General features: G+C 40.1%; 1 long non-coding RNA gene across 1 annotated transcript in view; it reads left to right on the top strand.

Annotated features, from left to right (window-relative positions):
* The first annotated feature begins 1590 nt into the window (after nucleotides 1-1590).
* LOC113613466 (uncharacterized) overlaps nucleotides 1591-5851 on the top strand; it is a 73579-nt gene continuing 69318 nt past the window's right edge. Inside the window, exon 1 of the long non-coding RNA XR_003430269.1 lies at nucleotides 1591-1661. This is a non-coding gene — a long non-coding RNA (uncharacterized LOC113613466). The remainder of the gene's footprint in view (nucleotides 1662-5851) is intronic.

Raw genomic sequence — 5851 nt, 5'->3', positions numbered from 1 at the left:
CTCAAGTGAGGTCACACGTGTTAAACGTTACATGGAGCTGTTGACAGTCTGCATTAAGATTCTTGGCATTTAAATAAATTATGAGTGAGGGAAAAGGGTTCCATCACGTCACCTTTTGACATGAAACTCCCAGCAGTCCTCTGTGTAACAGCCATGGCTCAGGCTTAGCAAAGGAGAGCCGTGCATTTGTGAGGCCTCTTGGCAGCTTTTCTCAGATTTATCATCTATACACGGGCAGCAGTTTCGGAGGGAAGGGAGTTTTGTCGTCATTTCACTCTCTTCTCTTTCCATCCTGCTTGGGATTCTACATCAGGGAGGGAGGCAGCCCAGTGTTTCTTTCCATTTTATGTTACAACATTTACCATCACACTGAGCAGTCTCTAGGTAATGGAGGGTTTCCAATCCTCAGCCCATGGCCTGGGATTTTGAGTAACATTGTTGAAAGTCTCATACAACAAAACATGTGAAATAAATTCTTTTGGAATGTGTTATGTTAGGTTTGAGTCATTTAGAAAAAACAAATGTTCTTGTATGATACAGGGACATTTTTCCTTTCCATTCTCTTTCTTTAAAAAGAAAAATGTTTTCCTCTTTTAAATTCTTTTCTTTCTAATTAAATTTTTGGATTTATCAAAGTAGCCTATGAATCTAGTTTTAAAATTCAAATACACCGTCTTTTAAAAAATCTCTCCTTTAAACTTTTTTCCTGTGGAAAAGCAGTGTATTTTAATTGAAGAAAATTTAGAAAAATGCAAAAAGGTCTAAAGGAAAAAATGTAAACCTAACGTGCTTCTGATAACATCCAAATGATAACTTCACCTCTAATTTTAAACATAAGAAACATCAAAGCCATAGGCTACATGGTTATGGTTGAACAATTGATTTGCATGATATATTTGTATTAAATAAAAGGGTTTTAATGACTATATATTTTAAACTTCCTAAATGTCTTCACATATTTAATATTCCATATTATACCATATATGCAAAAAAATCATTCATATATCTGAATACTGGAAATCTGGAACAGGTCAGACCCATATATTTGAGTCAATAGTCTTTTTTCATACTTCTTGTTCGTCACCTTATTCTTTTTTATATAATTGAAAAAATAATAGAATTTGGTAACTAATGTATATTTTAAAAGACTAATTAAAAGATTAGGTAGTACTAAAATTTTCCATCCCTTTTTACCCTGTGTCCTACTCCCCAAAGGCAAATACTTAAAAATGTTTTTAACCATTTATTTCGGTATTTGCTGCCATTTAAAGAATATGCTTGTGCTGCCATTTCTGGATTTATTGATTTTAGACATTGTCTCTTTGTTTGGCTGATGAGGATTTAAATTTCTTACACAGTCTCACTCCCCTGCTCCTCATCACACACAGTTTATCCCTTCTTCCTATTTTATTTTGTATCAAAACATAGTTTTACAAAATCGATAAGCAGTGTTTACATTATTATGTCTTAGCTATAGAGCCAAATAGTGTGCTATAATTATGTCCCACCAGATCTGTCCCCCACTGATCAATTTCATTTTCCGGATAGTCAAAAATATCAGATAATTCATTAATTGATTCCTCCCCGTTGCAGATGTTGCTTCCAAAGTCCTCCGTCCTTCAGCTCCAAATTGGACGACGATGCTCAACATCTGCTGACCCGTGAGCATCTAGGGGCTACACTTTGCATCATCCTGAGTTTTTCTATGCCATTTTCCTGGTTGAATTTCTTTTTCCCGGATCCCTTGTCTTCTTTCTTATTTCAGTTCCTACTTTCTCTAGTACTTATGAGCTGTGAAATTTTGAACAAATCACCTAAATTCTCTGAGCCTAATTTCCTCCTTGAAAAAAATGCAGATAATAATAGCACCCACCTCATAAGAGTGTGGTGAGGAGTAAACCAATTAATATATGTAAAGCACCTCCAATAGTACCTGGTATGTATCAGTTATTATTTTGTTAGGACACCTCCTCCATTAACTTCCTTAAAAAGGGTGCATATGAAGTAAATTTTTGAGAACCTGTCTAAAAATAGTATTTAATCCATTTTCTTTGATGGATCATTTGACTGGATAGAGTTATACGTTGAGAATAACTTTCATTTAGAATCTTGAAGGTATCGTGCCTTCTTCCATCTTCAAGCTATGTTAATTTGCTGGCCAATTCTTTGTACAAGTCATTGTTTTTCTCTTAAAGTTCATTTGGAAAGTCAATTTTCATGATTCTTTATTCATTCAGTATGCAGAGAATTTTCAAGCTGAAATGTATTACTATTATTGTCATGATTATTCATAATTTCTGCTTCTCCACTTTTTTCATTCTCTTTTAGAACTTCTCTTCATTGGATTTTGGACTTCCTGGGCTGATTCTCTGGAACCCTTATCTTTCCCCTCTTATAGTTCATCTTTTTTTTTTTCTTTCTGGTCCATTTTCGTGACTCCATCTTATAACATTTCTGATGAGTTTTATTTTACGTTTTGGTCTTACCAGCAGCTGAGTGCTGCAAAGGCAGCCATTGAGTGGCCTGGGGCATCACTTCTCCCTCAGACTATTTATGACTTGCTTGTTTATGATGGGGATAATCTGTGCAAGATTTGCCTAGTTTCATTTCTTCTGTCACTATTCTTTTGTTTTGCCTTTAAGTTGCAATTACATAAATATTGAAAATCATACGTGTGTTTTACTTAACAGTTTAAGTAATTGTGTAGAATTCATTTCAATGCTAGGACTTGGGAGAATTTCTCCAGAGGGACACCTTAGAAGCAAAATCTGTTAGGATGTGTAGGAGGGTGTAAATACCTGTGGAGAAACTTTTCTGTTCCTTCTAGATTTACCTGATACCTGAGGAGTCAGCCCCAGCTGTCAATGAGCGCTGCTCAGCATCTAGCAACTACACAGGCTTTTTGAAGTGGGTTCCAGAGGAACTTAATATTACCACCCCTTCCATTTACAAAGATGGCTGGCTGGAGAGGGAGGCAGACAGGGGGCAGCAGGATTCTTGGGATAGTAATATTCCTGTTATTGAATCAAACTTGGGTCAGCTCGCCTTGTGCAGTAAAGTCAATCTACTGACACGGGGTTGTGGTGAAGGAAAGTACAGTGTTTATTGCAAGGCCAAGCAAAGAGTATGGGCAGCTAATGTTCAAAAGACCTGAACTCCTCTGAGAGGGCATGCAAAAATTGCTTCTGAGGTTTGAGGGTAACCCTGGGACCTGGCCAGCAGGCCCAGATTGCTCCTGGAATTTGTGGAGTTTTCTCAAGAAGGAAAGCCCTTAAAGAATTGTGCAGTTGGAGGTGCTGGGTAGACCCTCAGCTCACCCACCCAGTACCCATGGGAGCACAGCAGAGCAGGTAGGAGATTCCACTATGGAAGCTAGGGACTGAGGATGTTGGGTGAAGGACACACACCTGGTCAAGTGGAAGATGTACACACTTCAAGGGGTACAGCACCTACCACTTGGGGTTGTACAGAAAGGAGAGGAAAAGCAATGCTACCATGTTCTGGCTATGAGTGCCTGGTAGCCCTTATTGCCTAAATAAGGACATGCTGGGTAGAAGTCTTCACTGTGGGACCAATCATCCAATAGACAGCACCACCTTTCCATGTGCACCTCTGCACAGGGAGCTGGCAATGGCCAGCGGAAAGGGGACTGTACCCTTCAAATGCACACACACACACACACACACACACACACACACACACACACATCAATAAAAGCTGTGCTGGAACAGAGAATAGAGGGTGTGAGAAGGTGGGTCTAGCATTCCCTTCTTTACTTCAAGCATCTTCAAACAAACCTCTGGGCTGAGACTTTGAACTGAGCACTAATAATTATACTTCCTGAGTTTCACTGAGTGTTAACTAGAGAAAGAGATTAAGTTCAAACTGGATTTAATCATTACTGGATGATTGAGTTTAACAGATTGAGCTAGACTTAGTCTTCCTGATGCCCGTCAAAGAACAGTGAAACCAGCTTCACACTTGTTTCACTGAACTGAGACTCTTCAACCAAACTTGTTGCACAGAGAAGAGAATACCTGAAGGAATATTCAGCAAACTGTTGACACTGGTTATTTATGGGGATGTGTGTGGAGAATTACAGGACACATAACGTTTTCTACATTGTGGATTATTATAATGATTTATTTTTATAATTATAGTGCTATTTTTATAATTATAAAATGACAACAAAGTATAATTAAAAAACTCAAAAGTTGATTAGCTTACAACCAACTAGTTTGATGTGTCAGCTGTACTTGCTGTGGGAGCCATTGCCCATGAAGAAGACTGGGAAAGTCCAGCGGGGCGGGACGTGAAGACCAGTGCAAACCCATTACCTTCATGAGCAAATTGATTGGAGGCGCTGGTTGATGATGGGTGAGCAGCTTCATATTCACACAGTACACATGAGCAGGACAAACATTTAATGCATCACCCAAACCAGGGCATTTTGAGAGTGAGTGGGAACACTGATACTAATTCTGCTGGGACCTCAGTGTAAACCAGGACTGCCCCTGGCAAACAGGGGCATATGGTCACCCTGAGCATAGGGTATATGCCACGTGGCTGTGTTCTAGGAGTGGAGGTCACCTCAGGGCTGTACCCCTGTGCCCTAGAGAGGGTCTGGGCACCCTAAAGTGGTCCATGTAGTGAATCTTGGTGATTAAAAAGCCCTAGACTAGCAATGTCTGATAGAAATGTAATGTGACAGCCACATATGCAATTACAATTTTTTCTAGTAGACCCATTAAAAAAGTAAAAAAGAAACTGGTGAAATTAATCTTAATAATATATTGTATTTCATCCAACATATCCATGTGGTAGGCAGAGTAATGGCCTCCAAAGATGTCCACATTCTAATTTTGCCACCTGTGGTATGTTACCCTATAGGACACAAGGGATTTAGCAGATGTGATTAAGTTAAGGGCCTTGAGATGGGGAGATAAATCTGGATTATTCTGGATTATCTGGGCCTGTTCTAATCACATGGATTGTTAAAAGCTGAAATTCTTTTCTGGCTGCGGTCAGAGAAGAACGGTTAGACAGATGGAATAGTGCAAGCTTTGAAGATGGAGGAAGGGGGCCATGAGTCAAGGACTGTGGGTAGCCTCCAGAAACTGGAAAAAGTAAGAAAACAGATTCTCTCCTACAGCCTACAGAGGAACACACCTGCATTTTATTTTATTTATTTATTTATTTTTGCGGTACGCGGGCCTCTCACTGTTGTGGCCTCTCCCGTTGCAGAGCACAGGCTCCGGACACGCAGGCTCAGCGGCCATGGCTCACGGGCCAGGCCGCTCCACGGCATGTAGGATCCTCCCGGACTGGGGCACGAACCCGCGTCCCCTGCAATGGCAGACAGACTCTCAACCACTGCGCCACCAGGGAAGCCCAGGAATACACCTGCATTTTAGTTCAGTGAGACCCATTTTGGATTTCTGACCTCCATGACTGTAATCTAAAAAATCGGTGTTAAACCACGAAATTTGGTAGTGATTTATTACACTAGCAATAAGAATCTAGTACAATCCAACATATTTTCATTTCAAAATTCGATCATATAGAAAGTAACAAGATATTTTGCATTCTTTATTTCATGCTAAGTCTTCAAAGTCTCACGTGTATTTTACACTTTAAAGCACAGCTCAGATCTCAATTCAGGCTCTCCTCATTTCAAGTGCTAATGGCCACACATGACTAGCGGCTACCATACCGAAAAGCACAGTTCTAGACCCTTACCTCCAGGATTCTGAAATCTAAGCATCCTTCTAGGGTAGCCCCATTTCTAGCCGGTGGCAGTTTACGTGTGTGTGTGTGTGTGTGTGTGTGTGTGTGTGTGTGTGTGTGTGTG

This window comes from Aethalodelphis obliquidens, unplaced genomic scaffold (genome assembly GCF_003676395.1).
Source record: "Aethalodelphis obliquidens isolate GAN/ISIS:26980383/991018 unplaced genomic scaffold, ASM367639v1 scaffold88, whole genome shotgun sequence".
Lineage (NCBI taxonomy): Eukaryota > Metazoa > Chordata > Mammalia > Artiodactyla > Delphinidae > Aethalodelphis > Aethalodelphis obliquidens.
Note: the sequence above shows the minus strand (reverse complement) of the source record. Positions and strands in the feature narration are given on the sequence as shown.